Source organism: Thamnophis elegans, chromosome 1, assembly GCF_009769535.1.
Source record: "Thamnophis elegans isolate rThaEle1 chromosome 1, rThaEle1.pri, whole genome shotgun sequence".
NCBI classification, from domain to species: domain Eukaryota; kingdom Metazoa; phylum Chordata; class Lepidosauria; order Squamata; family Colubridae; genus Thamnophis; species Thamnophis elegans.
In genome coordinates, this window is record NC_045541.1 from 184655850 (window position 1) to 184665523 (window position 9674).

The window sequence follows — 9674 nt, forward strand, 5'->3', positions numbered from 1 at the left end:
TTCCGTGGCCCATTTCCTAGAAGACTTTCAATCAGATGAGACCCCCTTGGGGTTCATCAAAGTGGAAAAGGCCTATCTGTTCTGGGTGACACAGGAAGAGGATCTGTTGTAATTGTAGTGGACATCCAATAATTCAATTTCTTTAGGGTTATGGTACAGATGAGTTTTAAAACTCTGTAAGGAAAACAAATACCCAAAGGAAGGGGAGCACATAAAGAGAATAAAAATATGGAATGTTGCATGAACAGTGTGTTTTAATGTCTCTCTGTGTTTCTGTATAATTCCAAACTCTGGCCCCTTATATAATTTGTATGTACATTATATGAAACAATTAAAGGGAAGTAGTTTTTGGGTATACCCTGTATATGAAAAAATAAAATAATTTTGATTTTCTCTTGCTGAAATGGGCAATATTTTTTGCTAACATCAAATTAAGTTTCCAATAGTTCTACTCCTTTCCTACAAATTGATTTTTGTATCCCATCTTCCTTCCTTCCTTCCTTCCTTCCTTCCTTCCTTCCTTCATACATTCATACATTCATTCATTTCAGCCTCTTATTCAGAACATTCATAGGGAACATGCTTATCAATGTGGATAAGGAACCCAATTAGAGAAAATGAAGACTCTTTGGATTAAAAGAAATTAAACAAGGAACTATCCTGTTGGGAACTAATATCCACCTATTTAATACAAAAGATTACTTTTATTGTTATTACTGGGGCCATACTGGGTACAGCAAGAAAGAATGAAGAATAAAAGAATGGGTGATTGTTACTGATTAAGAAATATTTGTGATTAGTCACATCATGTTATCTTCAATTATTTAACGGACAACATTTTCTTGCAAGAGAGGCAGGAAGATTTCTTAAGATGTCAGGCTCACTTAAATTCTCCAGGAGAGTTATCCAAAAACTAGTTAGAGCCAGAAATATTTGTCTACTGCATTTTTCTTGTGAAGTGGGTTTTCTTCATTGTTGACTGTTGTGGGAAAGATATCATCACTCATCATAAACCTCTTGACCTGGCAAAGAACTTGTAGTTTTATAGAAATGAATCTATTTTACAATTATATATGCAGCAAATTAGGCAGCCAGGTAAACAGAAGCATCATGAGGTAAATCAGGCATACAGAAGAAAAAGCGTGGGAAAAGGGAAACTCCCCCTCCCCTTCCGCATCAACCAATCATAGCACAGATTGCCTCACGTAGGAGCTGGCACTCTGGTGTCAATCAACCATCACTGTGTTCTGGCTCACTGCAGAACCCCTCACTGCTCCAGCTACTAAATTTAAACATCTTAACAGATGTATATGAGAAAATAAAATAAACATATTATTGACCTCTTGATTTTCTCCAGATGAAATGGGGAACATCTAAATGATTTTATGGCTAACATTGAATTCAGTTTCCCAAGTGGTTCTAGCTTTTTCTTCCCCTCCAATTTGATCTTCTTATCCCGCCTTCAGTCTTTCATTCTTCCACTTCAGCTTCTGTGACATCTGTAATTCTTTTCTACTGGAGCAGCTTTATATGAATATATTAAGATGGATGTTTGTGAAGATTTAATTCCCTTTAAGAAGGAATTTCTGTCCAGCACTGTTGTAAAGTTTGGGGAGAGAGTGTTGCAGGATTGTTTTTATCTTTCTTACATTAAGCCTGGTACCTGGATCCTTTAAAACTCCTTTGCATCTGACCCACCTACAGCCAACAACCAGAATCAGAAACTCTGGGAAAAATCATTTGGCCACAAAAATTGGTGATGTGAGATCATGTCACTTTCCCAACTTTCAATGAGATTTTCAGAACAGACAAATGTGCTTTGTTCTAGGTCCAATCCTCATGGTGGATGAAAAATGGCCAATCCTTCTTCATTATTAACGACCTCAGGATAGGTTTCCAAGAGACGTGGATCTCTTCATCTCCAGTTGGCCTGGTCAGTTTGCTGTGGGAAAAAGGCCCTGTCTATTCACTGGACACTTGCATGACTACTGTGACTTTCAATGTCAGAGTGACAGTTTTCCGCCACTTTATACTGGAACTAGAGAAAGACTGACATGTCTCTCAGCCAGAAATCTCACTCTTTTGTATGTGTACATTATCTTTTCATGTGTGCTGAGAATGTCAACAATGTAGCAGAGGAAAAAAAAAACATGCACTGAACATCATGAGAGAAAATGGTCACCTTTCCTGATGCAAATTAATTTACAAAGAAATTGGTTACAAAGAGAAGGACATAGAATCATGCACCAAGTGCTCTGAATAGGGAAAGTTTCCTGATTTACAGGGGGAAAGGAAAGAAAGAACCAAATGGCACTGAGAGCTTTTTGATGAGATAACAAAATTTTGTTACATTTTCCTCAACAGGGAAACCCCTGAGCCAAAATCAGCATCTTCAGGAAGCTGAGCACTGGGGAAAAACTGCACTCCAAAATTATGTCTTACTCTGTATCCTGCCTTTATTTTTTTGATAAAGATATCCTGCTATATCAGATGAGCTGATAGCGTAATAGGAGGTAGCTTTGATAAGAGTCCTGGGATACCACATAAAACTCTGAGATTGACATTTTTGGCATGTGGGGAAGCTGCAGATGAGTTTTACAACATTATCAGGAAAATAAATTCTCATAGAAAGGGGAATGTAGCAAGAGAATAGAAACATGGAATGCTAGATATAGTCTCTGTGTGTGTTTGTGTGTAGCACAAAAGTCAGTCACCATAGGTAATTTATTATATAAACTACATTACATAATTTATAAGGGGTATTTGGCTTTTGCTATATATCAGGGAATTTCACAGCCGGTGTCTCAATGGAGACAGAAATGCTGACACAACTTTTAACTTTATAGAAATGAATATATTTTAGGTTAAAGTTCCCTTCACTCATATGTGCTAATCGTTCCTGACTCTAGGGGGCGGTATTGGAGGAAAGAAACAAGGGTCAATGAAAAAAGCCAATAAAGCCCAAAAGTAGAAGTTAAGGAGGATTACCATGTATAGATGCACTCAAGGGAGTTTAAACTTATTAGAGGTAATCACCCAACATATCAGATAGAAGAGTAAAATAAGAGAGTTAAAAATGGTGAAACTCAAATGAAATTAAAAGGGGAATTAACAGAAGGCGAATTGTACCAATTTGAAACTGTGATAAGAAGGAACATGAAGTTCCAATGTATTGTGCAAATGTAGTTTATGTCTACATTTGTTTTGTGTATTTTGTATGTTTGAAAATTATATACATGTGTATGTATATATATTCATACACATTTATATATAAAAAATGAACATATTTTACAACTATATATACAGAAAAACTAGATATTTAGGCAAATGTGAGCACCTGAGGCAAATCAGGGCCCACATAAGAAAAAGGCGGGAAAAAGGGAACCTCCCCCTCCACACCCAGAACAACCAATCACAGTGCAGATTGCCTCATGCAGGAACCAGCCCTCTGGTGCCAATCAACCATCAGTGTGTGTTCTCGCTCACAGCAAAACCCCATTGCTCCAGCTACTAAGTTTAACAGATTAACTGAGTTGGAAGGGACCTTATAGGTCATCCAGTCTGACCCCCTGCTCAAGCAGGAGACACTACATCATTTCTGACAAATCATGTGACTGAGGGGCCATGGCCATGCCCACTCAGTCATAGGACCCCCCACCAGACCAGGCCCACAGAACTGTTAGGAAAAATGTGAATGTCACCTCTGGTTGTATACTTTTCCTCAAATCCAACTTTCCTGCCTAAATTAAAACTTTTCTTACATTGTAGGTATGTGAGTCTTTTTATTCCAATTCTCCTTTTGAGTTGAGTTTAAGTTAAGTTTGGCTAAAATATATTGTCTGACTGTAGGTCCATTAGTTTGGTCGCAGCATTATTTCTTTTCTAAAGGAAGTTTCCTGAGATGACATCTTATTTTATAGGGATACCCGGTTTTTCACCAAAATCAAACAACTAGGATCAAAGTATGGTTTTAAACCTGGCTACACAAACCTTCCTCTTTCTTTAGCATCTTGCAACTATTCATATTCCATATTTTTTGGCCTTTGACGTGTAAACTTAGAAATAGCCTTTTGCCATTGTTTCAATGAAATATCGGTCACCAGTATTGGTAGTTTCTGGAATAAAACAACATCTTTGGTAAAACCTTCATCGTAATTACAAAAATTCTACTCAAAATGATCATCACAATTTATTTCCCCTTAGTAAGTCTTTTTGCATTTCATTCCAAACAGACACAAAATAATTTTGGAACAGGTTAGAGTTTGCGTTTGCAAATGTCACCTCAAGGTATTTGACGTTTTACTTCACCTTAAAATGTGATGCCTTCATCAAAATATGAAGAGCAACAAATATCATGAGGGGACTGGAGGCTAAAACATAAATAAGGTTTGCAGGAACTGGGTATGTCTAGTTTAATGAAAAGAAGGACTAGGGGAGACATGATAGCAGTCTTCCAATATCTCAGGGGTTGCCCCAAAGAAGAGGGAGTCAAGCTATCCTCCAAGGCACCTGGGAGTAGAACAGAAGCAGTGGGTGGAAACTAATCAAGGAAAGAAGCAACTTAGAATTAAGGAGAAATTCCTGGCAGAACAATTAATCAGTAGAAAAACTTGCCTCCAGAAGTTGTGAATGCTCCAACATTGGACGTTTTTAAGAAGATGCTGAATAACCATTTGTCTGAAGTGGTGTAGGGTTTCCTGTCCAGGCAGGAGGTTGGACTCGAACAGTGTTTTTCAACCTTTTTTGTGCAAAGGCACACTTTTTTTCATGAAAAAAATCACGAGGCACACCACCATTAGAAAATGTTAAAAAAAATTAACTCTGTGCCTATATTGACTATATATAAAGTAATTCTCTCACGGCACACCTTACACTATGTCACGGCACACTAGTGTGCCACGGCACAGTGGTTGAAAAACACTGGACTAGAAGACCTCAAAGGTCCCTTCCAATTCTGGTATTCTATTCTATCCTATTTTTATTCTATTCTATTTTTATTCAAATTCTATGCTATGCTATGCTATAAAATGTCATAATCTTTAGTCCTGTTTTAAACCAGAATTTTTCTCTCTGTTTATTTAAAACTGGATATATCCCAATATTGGAAGGAGATCCCTTGTTTGGGTTTTTGCTAGGATTAAATATGAGAGTTTCTTCATAGCCAACAACCTCAGACAAAACCTTCACAACATTGCTTGGACTTCAAAACATAGCAGAACAAGTTTTCTGACTCCAAATAGTTTAAATCGGTTTAAACTAATTTAAATTAGTCCAAGTAGTTTAAATTCTTTCCAAAGTCTCAACATCTTTTTGGGGTTGCCCCATTTCTGAAAATGTTCAGAAAAGAGCAACAAAGATGATCAGGTGAGTGGAGTTATACCTGGTCAACTGAGAGAAGAACCAGGGATGCCATCATAGTAATCCTCCAATACTTGAAAGGCTGTGACAAGGAAGAGGGGGACAGATTATTTACCAAAGTAGCAAAAGTCAGGACCAGAAACAATGGATGGAAACTAACCAAGGAGAGAAGCAAGCTAGAACTAAGGACAAATCACTTAACCAGTGGAACAAATTGTTAAAGGCTTTTAAGAACAGCAATCAACAATCAACCAACAAAAGAGAAGTTGTTTTCAGAGGTTGTGGGAGGTTCATGACTGGAGGTTTTCAAGAAGAGACTGGACTTCTATCTTTCAGAAATAGTGTAAGGTCTCCTGCTTGGGCAGGGGATTGGAGTCGATGACCTACAAGGTCACTTCCAACTCTTAATATGCTAAGAGTCTGGAGCGCAATCCATCAGAAATAGTATAGGTCTCCTACAAGAGTACAAGGTTGGACTAGATGACCTCCAAGTTTCCTTCGTTTCTATTGCTCTTACTCTATTAAATTAGCATGACATCTTGAGAGATCTTCCAATCTACTATTTATTTTTAGTTTTAGTTCTACTATTTCAATGGGAGAATTTATTTTCTAATTTTCCCTCCTAACAAGTATAAGTAAACCAGTTATTTGGAATATATTTTGGAATGATTATTCAACTTTTCTGGAATACCACTGATTGTTCTGTGTCACTATGTCCCTTTAGCACTCAATACTATCCAAAAAGCTGTGGCTCAGACCAAAACTCCATCTTGTTTCCAGGGAACCATTTCATGTGGATCAAATACCCAGCTTCACCTTGACTCTCAACTCTATCTGCACTAGGGATTAACAACAAAAGACACAGACATGTTTTTTCCATTCTGGTGTGTAAATAAAATCTATTGCTATGTGAATAGAAGTCCTTTCCTTTGCAATTATCATAAGAGTAATTCTTAATGTATCCCTCTGGATTTCCATCCTCAAATTATTCCAGGATAAAACCTACTTTGAAAACATGTTCCAAAATCTTCCACTAGGGGCAGGATCTGTCAAATTAGCTTGCCTTGTCTTGAAGAGAATCATTCCTGGGTTTGTTGAGACTCAGCTGTCCTCACTTGTTTCTTTGCTCATGCCTGCAATTGAGCTTCTGCATGAATCTTGGTTTCTGATTTAGGAGGGACAAGGATGACTGGGCTGCCTCTCCTGCTGCTGCTCTTCTGCCTCTTGCCTCCTACTACTGCTGAGAGGAAGCAAACTCTATGTGTGTTGAGGAATTTGTACAAGCCTAAAGGAGAAGAGCACTATTACAGGCCTGGTGATCTCATTATTGGTGGGAATTTACCTTTGGGAACTCTTATGTCTTCCAGGGTCCCAAATTTTCACAAGAACCCATTCAGGGTTGGTTTTTATACTTTGTAAGTGTCTCCTGGTAGGGAAAGATGCATGAATTATTTGTTGTGTTCTGGATTCAGGGCCTCCATTCAGAAATCCTTGTTCCACTGTTCTAATGTCCTAGTCTAGTTCTTGCAGAGAAGAGCTGAAAAGATGATTAGGGGACTGGAACCTACAAAGAACAATTACAGGAATTGGATATGTCTAGTTTAATGAAAGGACTAGAAGAGACATGATAGCAGTCTTCCAGTATCTCAGAGGCTGCCACAAGGAAGATGGAGTCAAGCTGTTCTCCAAAGCTCCTGAGGGCAGGAGAAACAGCAATGGGTGGAAGCTAATCAAGGAGAGAAGCAATCTAGAACTGAGGAGAAATTCCCTGACAGTTAGAACAATTAATCAGTGGAACAACCTGCCTTCAGAAATGTTAAATGTTCCAACACTAGAAGTTTGAAAGAAGGGATTAGACAACCATTTCTCTGAAGTGGTGTAGGGTATCCTGCCTAAGCAGGGATTGGATTAGAAGACCTCCTAGATCCCTTCCAACTCTGTAATTCTAGTCTAATGAAAAGTAGGAGGAGGAAGGGGGACATGGTGGTACTGTTCCAATATTTGAAGAGCTTCTACAAAGACTAGGGAGATCAAACTATTTTCCAAAGCATCAAAATAAGAAACAATGTTGGAAACTAAGGAGGAGAGAAGCAACTTAAACTAAGGAGAAATTTTCACTAATAATGACACAATGAAGAATTAATATAAGGTCTGGTGATATAATGTATAAGGTTAAGAACTTATTATAATTATATTTCGCTGCTGATAAGCAATTCTAATAAGGGAACAAATGAAAACTGGTATATATAGGCAGCGATGCCTTGTTGAAAAATGAAGGAATAAGATCTCTGTTTGAAGGTATGAAATGCAAGGTTAACAATGAATATAAGTATACTTTCTGGGGAAAAAATAATGCTAAGGTAACTGAATATATATTGTAGAATGAAAATGAGGCCTTTAGTTATATTAGACCAAGACGGTAAATATTATTGAAGATGCAGATGTTAAAACACTTGTAACCAAACGACATGCTGCATGTGATGATGGTTTTTTTTTTCTTTTTTGTATTTTTTCCCTTTTTTTCCCTTTTTCTTTTTTCCTTTTTTTTTAACCCTAGGTTATTGTGGCGTCTATTAAATATATAACAGAGAGATATGGGGTGTGTGTATGGGGGGAAATGTAGTAGGATGGATTGCCACAGGCAGGAGAGTAAGAAACGATATGAAACCAAAATCTATTAAATGAACAACTAATGTATAAGAATGATAAAGGTTGAAGCACCTGTAATCAAAATGACAAACTGTATGGGATGATGGGTTTTGTTTTCTTTTTGTGTGTGTGGGAGGGTTTTTTTTTCCTTTTTTTTCTTTTTTTCCCTTTTCCCTCTGCCTTTCTTTTTCTATTGTTATGTGATTATGTTGTCTATGTAACAAAAAATAAAAAATAAAAAAAATAAAAAAAAAATAAGGAGAAATTTTCTAATGGTGAGAACAATTCACCAATAGAACAGCTTGCCTTTCTCCTTTGTCACTAAGCCATACAATTTAATTGAAGAGTATCTTTTTTAAACACCCAATGAAATCTGGGATTTGTTATTCCTAACAGCATCAAAATATGGCTAGCAAATTGAAACCACACTCATACACATTTTCCCCTGTAATGTTCCCAATGTCTTCTTTACTATAGACCCATATTCACGAAGTACCAGCAGTTCCTGACCTTGGTGTTTGCAGTCACACAGATCAACAAAGATTTGGTTCTCCTCCCCAACATCACACTTGGCTTCCACATTTGTAACAATGATCAGTTTGAGAGGATGATTTCTTTTAATCGGCCTCTCCTTTCTCTCCACTTGGGGTCAAATGGTTCCAGGTTATAAATGTGACAGGCAGGACACTCTGCTCTCTGTCATTGGAGGTGACAACCCCAAATCCTCAATGCAGATGGCACCCATCTTCAGCATCTACAAGATCCCACAGGTAAGGGGGATCCACAGGATGCAGTATGGAGTATACAAAGACAAAAAAGCACATTAAAAATCAAGGATGAAAACAATGTTGTTAAAGGGATATCCTACAGATGAATTCATTTTTATATTTCAGGATATATAACCCTAACAGACAGATAATGAAATATTTCTGAAATGCTGTAGTTGCTGAGAAGAATTAATTTCTAACTTCATAAAAAGTTCAGCCACCATTTCACTGCAATTACAATATTACCTCTCAGGTTAACAATTTCTTGGCTTCTGATGTGTCACAGCCAGAAAAAAAAAATGTCACTAGCAGCTCTTTTAGGAAGAGAAGAAGCTTAGCTTACTTTAATCAAAGTAAATCTGCCTGACTGGTAGGTTAAAAAAAAAGCATGCAATGTTATCTCCTAAAGTCAGCATAAAATCTTACTTTGTCTTTGAAAGAGGAATCTCTCTTTCTCCAGCTCGGTGTTGGCTTTGAGCTTCCTCAGGAATACAGACCAGTTTATCCTTCCTTCTTCCGGATTAATCCCAGTGACTTTTCAGAGTATGTGGGTTTAGTCCAGCTGCTCCTATACTTCCAGTGGAACTGGGGTTGGGCTTGTAGCCCTGAAGATGACAATGGGGCACATTTCATGTCGACTCTGATGCCAATGCTGAAGGAGAAGGAGATCTGTCTGGCCTTCACTGAAAGCTTGGAATCTGATCGATTTATTGTTTTAATAAAGGAATTAATTTTGAAAATTTTGTTTAAAGCTGAAGTAATTATTCTATTTGGAGACTCCACTTCTATTGCAAATTTTTTATCAGTTCTAAATCTTTCTGTAAAATATGGGAAGATATCACTTCAAATTATTTGGATCCTAACTTCTCACTGGAAATTTACTCTGGTTGGGGATCCTTC